Below are 12,500 nucleotides of genomic sequence, written 5' to 3' on the forward strand. Positions count from 1 at the left end.
GCTGACGCGGTTTCGTGCCGCCCCGGCAGACGCGGTTTTCGCGCCGCCCCGGCTGACGCGGTTTCGTGCCGCCCCGGCAGACGCAGTTCGGACTTAGCACTTTTCGGCTGTGCCTGGCTGGCGGCCCACTCACTCGATCGCCATGTCTGTTTGCCACAGTTTTCCCGGTGGTGCCGCACCCGGGCTCGCCCCGGCAGACGCGTTTTTTTTTTCTTTCGCCCCGGCTGACGCAGTTTTCGCGCCGCCCCGGCTGACGCGGTTTCGTGCCGCCCCGGCAGACGCGGTTTTTTGCGCCGCCCCGGCTGACGCGGTTTTTGCCGCCCCGGCTGACGCAGTTCGGACTTAGCACTTTTCGGCTGTGCCTGGCTGGCGGCCCACTCACTCGATCGCCATGTCTGTTTGCCACAGTTTTCCCGGTGGTGCCGCACCCGGGCTCGCCCCGGCTGACGCAGTTTTCGCGCCGCCCCGGCTGACGCGGTTTCGTGCCGCCCCGGCAGACGCGGTTTTCGCGCCGCCCCGGCTGACGCAGTTCGGACTTAGCACTTTTTGGGCTGAGCCTGGCTGGCGGCCCACTCACTCGATCGCCATGTCTGTTTGCCACAGTCTTCCCGGTGGTGCCGCACCCGGGCTCGCCCCGGCAGACGCGTTTTTTTTTCTTTCGCCCCGGCAGACGTGGTTCCCCCCCCCCCCTTTTCGCTCGCCCCGGCTGACGAGGTTTTCGCGCCGCCCCGGCTGACGCAGTTTTCGCGCCGCCCCGGCTGACGCGGTTTCGTGCCGCCCCGGCTGACGCGGTTTTCGCGCCGCCCCGGCTGACGCGGTTTTTGCGTCGCCCCGGCTGACACGGTTCGGACTTTGCACTTTTCGGCTGTGCCTGGCTGGCGGCCCACTCACTCGATCGCCATGTCTGTTTGCCACAGTTTTCCCGGTGGTGCCGCACCCGGGCTCGCCCCGGCTGACGCAGTTTTCGCGCCGCCCCGGCTGACGCGGTTTCGTGCCGCCCCGGCAGACGCGGTTTTCGCGCCGCCCCGGCTGACGCGGTTTCGTGCCGCCCCGGCAGACGCAGTTCGGACTTAGCACTTTTCGGCTGTGCCTGGCTGGCGGCCCACTCACTCAATCGCCATGTCTGTTTGCCACAGTTTTCCCGGTGGTGCCGCACCCGGGCTCGCCCCGGCTGACGCAGTTTTCGCGCCGCCCCGGCTGACGCGGTTTCGTGCCGCCCCGGCAGACGCGGTTTTCGCGCCGCCCCGGCTGACGCGGTTTCGTGCCGCCCCGGCAGACGCAGTTCGGACTTAGCACTTTTCGGCTGTGCCTGGCTGGCGGCCCACTCACTCGATCGCCATGTCTGTTTGCCACAGTTTTCCCGGTGGTGCCGCACCCGGGCTCGCCCCGGCAGACGCGTTTTTTTTTTTCTTTCGCCCCGGCTGACGCAGTTTTCGCGCCGCCCCGGCTGACGCGGTTTCGTGCCGCCCCGGCAGACGCGGTTTTTTGCGCCGCCCCGGCTGACGCGGTTTTTGCCGCCCCGGCTGACGCAGTTCGGACTTAGCACTTTTCGGCTGTGCCTGGCTGGCGGCCCACTCACTCGATCGCCATGTCTGTTTGCCACAGTTTTCCCGGTGGTGCCGCACCCGGGCTCGCCCCGGCTGACGCAGTTTTCGCGCCGCCCCGGCTGACGCGGTTTCGTGCCGCCCCGGCAGACGCGGTTTTCGCGCCGCCCCGGCTGACGCAGTTCGGACTTGGCACTTTTTGGGCTGAGCCTGGCTGGCGGCCCACTCACTCGATCGCCATGTCTGTTTGCCACAGTCTTCCCGGTGGTGCCGCACCCGGGCTCGCCCCGGCAGACGCGTTTTTTTTTCTTTCGCCCCGGCAGACGTGGTTCCCCCCCCCCTTTTCGCTCGCCCCGGCTGACGAGGTTTTCGCGCCGCCCCGGCTGACGCAGTTTTCGCGCCGCCCCGGCTGACGCGGTTTCGTGCCGCCCCGGCTGACGCGGTTTTCGCGCCGCCCCGGCTGACGCGGTTTTTGCGTCGCCCCGGCTGACACGGTTCGGACTTTGCACTTTTCGGCTGTGCCTGGCTGGCGGCCCACTCACTCGATCGCCATGTCTGTTTGCCACAGTTTTCCCGGTGGTGCCGCACCCGGGCTCGCCCCGGCTGACGCAGTTTTCGCGCCGCCCCGGCTGACGCGGTTTCGTGCCGCCCCGGCAGACGCGGTTTTCGCGCCGCCCCGGCTGACGCGGTTTCGTGCCGCCCCGGCAGACGCAGTTCGGACTTAGCACTTTTCGGCTGTGCCTGGCTGGCGGCCCACTCACTCAATCGCCATGTCTGTTTGCCACAGTTTTCCCGGTGGTGCCGCACCCGGGCTCGCCCCGGCTGACGCAGTTTTCGCGCCGCCCCGGCTGACGCGGTTTCGTGCCGCCCCGGCAGACGCGGTTTTCGCGCCGCCCCGGCTGACGCGGTTTCGTGCCGCCCCGGCAGACGCAGTTCGGACTTAGCACTTTTCGGCTGTGCCTGGCTGGCGGCCCACTCACTCGATCGCCATGTCTGTTTGCCACAGTTTTCCCGGTGGTGCCGCACCCGGGCTCGCCCCGGCAGACGCGTTTTTTTTTTCTTTCGCCCCGGCTGACGCAGTTTTCGCGCCGCCCCGGCTGACGCGGTTTCGTGCCGCCCCGGCAGACGCGGTTTTTTGCGCCGCCCCGGCTGACGCGGTTTTTGCCGCCCCGGCTGACGCAGTTCGGACTTAGCACTTTTCGGCTGTGCCTGGCTGGCGGCCCACTCACTCGATCGCCATGTCTGTTTGCCACAGTTTTCCCGGTGGTGCCGCACCCGGGCTCGCCCCGGCTGACGCAGTTTTCGCGCCGCCCCGGCTGACGCGGTTTCGTGCCGCCCCGGCAGACGCGGTTTTCGCGCCGCCCCGGCTGACGCAGTTCGGACTTAGCACTTTTTGGGCTGAGCCTGGCTGGCGGCCCACTCACTCGATCGCCATGTCTGTTTGCCACAGTCTTCCCGGTGGTGCCGCACCCGGGCTCGCCCCGGCAGACGCGTTTTTTTTTCTTTCGCCCCGGCAGACGTGGTTCCCCCCCCCCCTTTTCGCTCGCCCCGGCTGACGAGGTTTTCGCGCCGCCCCGGCTGACGCAGTTTTCGCGCCGCCCCGGCTGACGCGGTTTCGTGCCGCCCCGGCTGACGCGGTTTTCGCGCCGCCCCGGCTGACGCGGTTTTTGCGTCGCCCCGGCTGACACGGTTCGGACTTTGCACTTTTTGGCTGAGCCTGGCTGGCGGCCCACTCACTCGATCGCCATGTCTGTTTGCCACAGTTTTCCCGGTGGTGCCGCACCCGGGCTCGCCCCGGCAGACGCGTTTTTTTTTTCTTTCGCCCCGGCTGACGCAGTTTTCGCCCCGCCCCGGCTGACGCGGTTTCGTGCCGCCCCGGCAGACGCGGTTTTTTGCGCCGCCCCGGCTGACGCGGTTTTTGCCGCCCCGGCTGACGCAGTTCGGACTTTGCACTTTTTGGCTGAGCCTGGCTGGCGGCCCACTCACTCGATCGCCATGTCTGTTTGCCACAGTTTTCCCGGTGGTGCCGCACCCGGGCTCGCCCCGGCAGACGCGTTTTTTTTTTCCTTCGCCCCGGCAGACGTGGTTCCCCCCCCCCTCCGTCTTTCTTTTTGTTTTTTTTTTCGCCGCGGCTGAAGTGGATTTTTCGGTGCCTCGACGCCCCGGTAGTCGCGGTTTTTCCGTTTCCGCACGGCCCCGGCTGACGCTGCTCGGTCACAGTCGCCTTTTGTGAGGATTGCAGACTTCTTGAGCGCGGGTGTTTTTTTTTGTTGTTGTTGTTGTTTTATTACGCATTCGCTCCAGCAGACGCTGTTTAGACTTTTTGTTTCCTCTTTTATCCTGCGACGAGGTGACGAGGTTTATTCGGTGCCCCGCCGCCCCGGCTGAAGTGATTTTTCCTGTCCCGTGCCGCCCCGGCTGACGCGGTTGGGACTTCGCGTTTGTTCGGCCGCCACGGGTTTTGGCGCACTCGCTCGGTTGCTTGTTGTTGCCACTTGTTGCGAACCCAGGTTTCTTGAGCGAGCGCGGGCGTTTTTTCTTCCTTTCTTTCTTTGTTCTATGTGTTAGCGAATCGGCCTTTCATATCACACGAGGACTCACAACCAACAATTTTCAGTTTGAAGTGTAAAAAATCTGCAGGTGTTGACGTAACTGACTTGCCCCGTACCCTTGAGTACATCCATGAAGTTCTCGTAGTACTACTAAATCGCATTATTCCAAGTGGAGAAATTCCCATAAACTTGCAAACCTCTACACGAAAATCGGTGCGCGTGATAAAGTTGAAAATTATCGTCCGATATCAAATGTGCCTTCTATAACACAAATTCTAGGAAAAAAAAAAAAAACACTTGTTCGCCGTTTTCTGCGCCGTGACTGGCAGCACTCCGGCGAAGCGAAACGGGGTCGATTCGAGCACGATATCGGCGTCTTTCGACGTGCTCGCCGGCGACCGTCGCACGAGTACGTCGCACGAGCGCGTCTGCCGGGGCGCCGTTTGCGAAGCCGACGCAAAAGTGGGAACCGCCGCTCGGATGATCGCCGCTTTCGGCAGAGTGAGTGTTGGCACTCCGGGGAAGCGAAACAGCGTGAATGCGCCCACGAAATCGGCGTATTTTGAAGTGCCCGCCGGCGACCGTCGCACGAGTACGGTAAACCGCGTCAGCCGGGGCGTAGTTCGGGACGCCGACGAAAAAGTGGGAAGCGCAACTCGGATCTTCGCCGTTTTTGCAGGAGTGAGTGGCGGCCCTCCTGCGAGACCAAGAAGCATCGATTCGTGCACGAATTCGGCGCCTTTCGACGTGATCGCCGGCGACCGTCGCTCGAGTAGGGCAAACCGCGTCTGCCGGGGCGGGCTTCGGGACGCCGATGCGAAAGTGGGAAACGCTGCTCGGATGTTCGCCGTTTTTGGCCGAGTGAGTGCTGGCACTCGGGCGAAGCCAAACGGGGCCGATTACGGCACGATATCGGCGTCTTTCGACGTGCCCGGCGGCGACCGTCGCACGAGTACGGTAAACCGCGTCAGCCCGGGCGGAGTTCGGGACGCCGATGCGAAAGTGGAGAACGCCGCTCGGATCTTCGCCGTTTTTGGAGGAGTGAGTGGCGGCACTCCGGAGAAGCCAAGGAGCGCCAATTAGCGCACGATATCGGCGTCTTTCGACGCGCTCGCCGGCGACCGTCGCACGAGTAGGGCAAACCGCGTCTGCCGGGGCGGGGTTTACGACGCCGACGCAAAAGTGGGAACCGCCGCTCGGATGTTGGCCGTTTTTGGCAGAGTGAGTGCTGGCACACCGGCGACGCGAAAGAGCGCGAAAGCGCCCACGAAAGTGGCGTATTTGGACGTGCTTGACGGCGACCGCTGCAGGAGTACGAAAAACCACGTCAGCCGGGGCGAGCGACCCACGGCGGTCTGGGTGCTTATCGCTGCTATTATAGGGGCACCCCGGCAGACGCAGAAAAAAAAATTTTTTTTCGACCTTCTTTTTTGCTGGTCGAGCTCGGGTAACCCAGGTCGCAATGGGAGCCGCGCACGAAAGCGGCGTCGCGAGACGCGTTCGCGGTCGCTAGTCGCACGAGCTCGGCAACCGCGTCAGCCGGCGCGGAGTTCGGGATGCCGACGGCTAAGTGGGTACCGCTGCTCGGATGTTCGCCGTTTTTGGCCGAGTGAGTGCTGGCACTCCGGCGAAGCGAAACGGGGCCGATTCGGGCACGATATCGGCGTATTTCGACGTGCTCGCCGGCGACCGTCGCACGAGTACGGCAAAGCGCGTCTGCCGGGGCGAGGTTTGCGATGCCGACGAAAAAGTGGGAAGCGCCGCTCGGATCTTCGCCGTTTTTGCAGGAGTGAGTGGCGGCCCTCCTGCGAGACCAAGAAGCATCGACTCGCGCACGATATCGGTGTCTTTCGACGTGCCCGCCGGCCACCGCCGCACGAGTACGGCAAACCGCGTATGCCGGGGCGGGGTTGGCGACGCCGACGCAAAAGTGGGAACCGCCACTAGGATGTTCGCCGTTTTTGGCAGAGTGAGTGCTGGCACTCCGGCGAAGCGAAAGAGCGCGAATGCGCCCACGAAAGTGGCGTGTTTGGACGTGCTTGACGACGACCACCGCAGGAAAACGAAAAACCACGTCAGCCGGGGCGAGCGACCCATGGCGGTCTGGGTGCTTATCGCTGCTATTATAGGGGCACCCCGGCAGACGCAAAAAAAAAAAAATTTTTTTTCGACATTCTTTTTTGCTCGTCGACTTCGGGTGACCCAGGTCGCAGTGGGAGCCGCGCACGAAAGCGGCGTCGCGAGACGGCTTCGCGGTCGCTAGTCGCACGAGCTCGGCAACCGCGTCTGCCGGGGCGGAGTTCGGGACGCCGACGGCTAAGTGGGAACCGCCGCTCGGATGTTCGCCGTTTGTGGCCGAGTGAGTGCTGGCACTCCGGCGAAGCCAAACGGGGCCGATTCCGGCACGATATCGGCGTCTTTCTACGTGCTCGCCGGCGACCGTCGCACGAGTACGGCAAAGTGCGTCTGCCGGGGCGGGGTTTGCGACGCGTACGCAATAGTGAGAACCGTCGCTCGGATGTTCGTCGTCTTTCGCCGAGCCAGTGCTGGCACTCCGGCGAAGCCGAACGGAGCCGATTCGGGCACGATATCGGCGTCTTTCCACGTGCTCGCCGGCGACCGTCGCACGAGTACGGTAAACCGCGTCAGCCGGGGCGGAGTTCGGGACGCCGATGCGAAAGTGGGAAGCGCCGCTCGGATCTTCGCCGTTTTTGGAGGAGTCAGTGGCGGCACTCCGGTGAAGCCAAGGTGCGCCAATTCGCGCACGATATCGGCGTCTTTCGACGTGCCCGCCGGCCACCGTCGCACGAGTACGGCAAACCTCGTCTGCCGGGGCGGGGTTTGCGACGCCGACGCAAAAGTGGGAACCGCCGCTCGGATGTTCGCCGTTTTTGGCAGAGTGAGTGCTGGCACTCCGGCGAAGCGAAAGAGCGTGAATGCGCCCACGAAAGTAGCGTATTTGGACGTGCTTGACGGCGACCGCCGCAGGAGTACGAAAAACCACGTCAGCCGGGGCGAGCGACCCACGGCGGTCTGGGTGCTTATCGCTGCTATTATAGGGGCACCCCGGCAGACGCAGAAAGAAAAAAAAAAATGGGGACATGGCGTGCGTCACCGTGCGGCTTCGCAGCGTTGCCGAAGTCGCCGAGCCCTTCGACTGAGCCGAACGGCGGACAGGGAACGTTGGTCGGCCGTTCTAACCTGTCGGTGCCACGCCGAGACGTCGTTAAGGAAAACCGCGTCGTGGGCCTCTACGACGCCGTCGAGTCGTTGTACGTTTGGTGTCCAGCGTGTCGGCGGCGAGTAGCGGACACGTCGTTCACGACTTCGGTCTTTCGCAGTCGACGCGAACTTGCGGAGAGTCGTGGTGCCTCACGTTTTCGGCAGAAACCGCGGCGGAATTTTCCCGTGCGTGCGCGCACGACCTCGGTGCTGTGCCGTCAGCGTAGTGTTGCACAAACTCGTGGCCTACCCAAGGTGCGGTACGTTTGCGGCCGTATCCTCGGTGGGAATTTCGTGAGTAGGGTCGCAAATTCTACGACCTCGGCGGGTTTGAGAGCGACGTAGACTTGTGGCACGCTCAACGTGCCACACGTTTCGGGGCACACCCGCGGTGAAATTTTCTCGAGTACGCTCGTATTAGTGCCCAAGGAGGTCTGGGTACTTATCGCTGCTATTATGTGGGGGTTCTCGTGAGCGGCGTACGCGAAAGCGACCGGGTGTCTGATATGCGGCGGGCTTCGGCCTCGTCAAGCGTGTCCTCGGGTCTGCTCCAGGGGAATCCACGGCAGTCGTCTGCAGCCTCATCCGCTTGATGCGTTAGGGGCTGGTTGTCGGACGGTGCCGTTTTACCACGATATCGAGGTGTGTTCCGTGTCGTCCTCGGGCGATTCAGATGCGAAAGCGCCGAAGACGCGGGCGTGACCCGTCGTCTGGCGGCTTTGCAGTCTCGGCTCCGTTGCTAGTTCCGGCCGGTCCACCGACAGTGCAGCGGGCTTGGGCAACCCGCACGGCGCGACCGAGTCGATGCAACGAAAAAGAGCGAGCATGAACGTGCTTCTTGCCGCACGGCTCCCACTCGTCTTTCGGGAAGGTTGTGCCGTAGCGAGCTCGAACGCCGTCATCTCGGAGTGCAAAATAAGCGTGTTGGGGCGCCTGAAGGTGGCCTCCGCCGCACACAGACTGCGTCCGGCCCGCCGAAGGCGAGGACGGACGCGCAGTCGAACGATTACCTGGTTGATCCTGCCAGTAATCATATGCTTGTCTCAAAGATTAAGCCATGCATGTCTAAGTACATGCCGAAATAAGGCGAAACCGCGAATGGCTCATTAAATCAGTTATGGTTCCTTAGATCGTTTCTTCCTACTTGGATAACTGTGGCAATTCTAGAGCTAATACATGCAGTGAGCCTGGAGCCCTTTGGGTAACGGGTGCTTTTATTAGACCAAGATCGATCGGGTTTCGGCCCGTATTGTGTGGTGACTCTGGATAACTTTGTGCTGATCGCATGGCCACGAGCCGGCGACGTTTCTTTCAAGTGTCTGCCTTATCAACTTTCGATGGTAGGTTACTTGCTTACCATGGTTGTTACGGGTAACGGAGAATCAGGGTTCGATTCCGGAGAGGGAGCCTGAGAAACGGCTACCACATCCAAGGAAGGCAGCAGGCGCGCAAATTACCCACTCCCGGCACGGGGAGGTAGTGACGAAAAATAACAATACGGGACTCTTTTGAGGCCCCGTAATTGAAATGAGTACACTCTAAATCCTTTAACGAGGATCAATTGGAGGGCAAGTCTGGTGCCAGCAGCCGCGGTAATTCCAGCTCCAATAGCGTATACTAAAGCTGCTGCGGTTAAAAAGCTCGTAGTTGGATCTCAGTTCCAGACGAGTAGTGCATCTACCCGATGCGACGGCTCGGACTGAACATCATGCCGGTTCTTTCTTGGTGCACTTCATTGTGTGCCTCGAGATGGCCGGTGCTTTTACTTTGAAAAAATTAGAGTGCTCAACGCAGGCGAGTCGCCTGAATAAACTTGCATGGAATAATAGAACAAGACCTCGTTTCTGTTCTGTTGGTTTTTGGAATACGAGGTAATGATTAAGAGGGACGGACGGGGGCATTCGTATTGCGGCGCTAGAGGTGAAATTCTTGGACCGTCGCAAGACGAACTACTGCGAAAGCATTTGCCAAGAATGTTTTCATTGATCAAGAACGAAAGTCAGAGGTTCGAAGGCGATCAGATACCGCCCTAGTTCTGACCATAAACGATGCCAACCAGCGATCCGCCTGAGTTACTCAAATGACTCGGCGGGCAGCTTCCGGGAAACCAAAGTATTTGGGTTCCGGGGGAAGTATGGTTGCAAAGCTGAAACTTAAAGGAATTGACGGAAGGGCACCACCAGGAGTGGAGCCTGCGGCTTAATTTGACTCAACACGGGAAAACTTACCCGGCCCGGACACTGGGAGGATTGACAGATTGAGAGCTCTTTCTTGATTCGGTGGATGGTGGTGCATGGCCGTTCTTAGTTGGTGGAGCGATTTGTCTGGTTAATTCCGATAACGAACGAGACTCTAGCCTATTAAATAGGTGCGGGGTTCCCAGCACCTTACAACCTTCTTAGAGGGACAAGCGGCTCCTAGCCGCACGAAACAGAGCAATAACAGGTCTGTGATGCCCTTAGATGTCCGGGGCCGCACGCGCGCTACACTGAAGGAAGCAGCGTGTCTTTATCCCTGTCTGAAAAGACTGGGTAACCCGTGGAACTTCTTTCGTGATTGGGATAGGGGCTTGCAATTGTTCCCCTTGAACGAGGAATTCCCAGTAAGCGCGAGTCATAAGCTCGCGTTGATTACGTCCCTGCCCTTTGTACACACCGCCCGTCGCTACTACCGATTGAATGATTTAGTGAGGTCTTCGGACCGATGTCCGGCGCGGCCTTTCGGTTGCGCCGGTCTGTTGGAAAGATGACCAAACTTGATCATTTAGAGGAAGTAAAAGTCGTAACAAGGTTTCCGTAGGTGAACCTGCGGAAGGATCATTAACGGATTGTGAAGGGTGAGCGCCTCAGCTGCGTCTGCGCCCGACACTTTCTGCCGCTGACCCCGTTTGGACGCGGGGTCGGCTTTTCCCCACGGGGCTGCCTGAATGTGGAGCGGCACCCCGTGACAAATTGTTGCGCCCAGCGGACGCCAACACCGCGACCTTGGACGGTCGGCCAGGTGGCGGACGCGGGTACAAACGGCGCAACGCACTCATAGGTCGGCTTTCGACCCGCCACAGCACCGTGGCTCGAAGCGCTCGAAATGCGCGACCCGACCGCTGCGGGACCGCCTAGTACTGTAAACAGGAGCGGCGGAGCGCGAACGGCGAGTCGTGGTTACGTCGGTAGAAGGCGAGGCTGCGCGTTCCCGAAACGCCAGCCGAGTGCCCTCCCGACCGTTCGAGCGTGCAAGAACGAGACCCGACAATCGCGCGGCGACTGCCAAGTACGAGAGGAACGGCACAAGCGTCGGCGGTCGGTCAAGGAACTGGCGATGTGACGGGTCCGCTGTGCACCAGTGCATACCGTCCCGCCGTCCGCGGCAAGCGCCTCCGCGTCCTCGGGTGACGGAGGCTGCCGGTCGGTTCTTGCAGGCGAGGGATCTCGCTGGCACCGGTTCGCGTTGACGCGCGGCCGGTCATGGCACGGCGATGCGACGGCCGAGGTGCGCAGTACTCGATGGAGGAACCGCACGCTCCGATGACCGTCCCGCCCTCCGCGGCGTATGCGTACCGACCGTAATGGTTGCAGCAGCGCCGGCCGGCTTTTGAATTCGCCACACGAAACACGGTGCGAGATCGCGGTTAGGGGAGCGTCGACGTTGCCAGGCGTTTTGCTTGCTGCCGAGGGAAAGGCGGCACGGCCACGTCGCGCTCGTCGCGATTAGCGGGTCTGCGCGCTTTGGGAAGGTGCCGCAACGTCTTGCCGAAAGAGGAAGCACGGAAGAACGAGGGACTTGGACGTCCCGACAATTGAACGCACTTGCGGCCAGGCCCTTGCTGGCTTCGTTCTTCCGCCTCGAGTAGGCTCGTACGCGGCTCCGGCGCCGAAAGTGGTCCTTGGCACCGACTTCGGTGGACGTGGGAAGTGCCGCGCAAGTACGGCGCGCCTGGCTCCACCTGTTGGCTAAAGTAGGCAGCCGGATCGGCATTTTGGTGTGCGGTGGCAAACCGTGGATGCGAAAAAAGCTTGTGCGATTTCGTGGAACAAAAAGCGGGGGTCCCCCTTTTTATGCGGAGGAGACCGACCCGCCTGCCGTGGTGAACCGCGACGCCACGGTAAAAACGGGAGAGGCTTGTCGATGGGACCGTGCATCCCGCGCTCCACGGAGGCCGGGAGGCGGCCGCCCGAGGAAATGTGTAGCCGTCGAGGCCCGCATCTGCGTGCACTCTTATCCAAATGGGTGTACCGCAGGCATTTTCTGGTTAGGCGGGCCAATGAGAGCGAGCACACAACGATACCTACGGGTCCGGCTTGGAGAACCGGCTTCGACGCCTCCCGAGTATTTATAGAGGGGTGGACCACGAAAGCACTCGCAAGTAGCGAAAGCGAAACGCCGTCCGAAACACACCGTTTGCTCGATTTGCGGCAGCCGAAAAAGGCGCGGCAGAGTTTTGGAGTCCAAGCGTGCGCTGAAAAGCGCCCTTCTTGGCCACTGTTTGGCCGAGTGCCAGAAACGTTTGGTTTTGACTGTACGGAATTGAACAAACACTTTTTCACGACTCTAAGCGGTGGATCACTCGGTTCTCGGGTCGATGAAGAACGCAGCCAGCTGCGAGACTTGGTGTGAATTGCAGGACACACTGAGCACTGATTCTTTGAACGCACATTGCGGCCTTGGGTCTTCCCTTGGCTTCGTCTGTCTGAGGGTCGGATCACATATCAAGAGAGCCTTCGGCGCACAAGGGAACGTGAGCCGTCGACTCGTTTTGACCGCGTCGGCAACACGGACAGCACGCTGAACACCTCACAGCGAGCGCCAACAGCGGCCACTCAAGGGCGAGACGGTGGCGACCGTCGTGCCAGAGCCCAACCGAAACGGGGGCGACCGACTGCATTGAGGATGTGGCACCTCGTTGAGACCGCCGCAGGACTTCGAGTCGGAAGGAAGCCTGCAGGGAAAGTGCGGTCGAGGTTGCGTACTCCTCTCTGCGACCGGGCGCGCAAGAGCTGCGAGAGCCACGGACGCGCAACTTTAACGCACGGTAAACACGAGGAGCGAAAGCCGGCCAGCAAAGCTTCTCCAGCCGTGCGCAAAGTGCGCGAGATCGCAGCCTTGCGTTGCGCTTGTTGCCCTCGAAGTAAGCAGGGTGTCCCGTAGACCGGGCGCTCGAACACGCTGCGGGGCCGTGCCTCCTCCA

At 61.6% G+C, this 12,500-nt stretch overlaps 2 non-coding genes across 2 annotated transcripts; both read left to right on the forward strand.

Annotated features, from left to right (window-relative positions):
• The first annotated feature begins 8,325 nt into the window (after nucleotides 1–8,325).
• On the forward strand, nucleotides 8,326–10,140 carry LOC142792267 (small subunit ribosomal RNA). The gene has a single exon (XR_012890795.1). It is a non-coding gene; the product is annotated as a small subunit ribosomal RNA (ribosomal RNA).
• Nucleotides 10,141–11,859: 1,719 nt separating this feature from the next.
• On the forward strand, nucleotides 11,860–12,012 carry LOC142792276 (5.8S ribosomal RNA). Its single transcript, XR_012890804.1, has one exon. It is a non-coding gene; the product is annotated as a 5.8S ribosomal RNA (ribosomal RNA).
• The last annotated feature ends 488 nt before the right edge of the window (nucleotides 12,013–12,500 follow it).

The sequence above is a fragment of the Rhipicephalus microplus genome, unplaced genomic scaffold (assembly GCF_043290135.1).
Source record: "Rhipicephalus microplus isolate Deutch F79 unplaced genomic scaffold, USDA_Rmic scaffold_209, whole genome shotgun sequence".
NCBI classification, from domain to species: domain Eukaryota; kingdom Metazoa; phylum Arthropoda; class Arachnida; order Ixodida; family Ixodidae; genus Rhipicephalus; species Rhipicephalus microplus.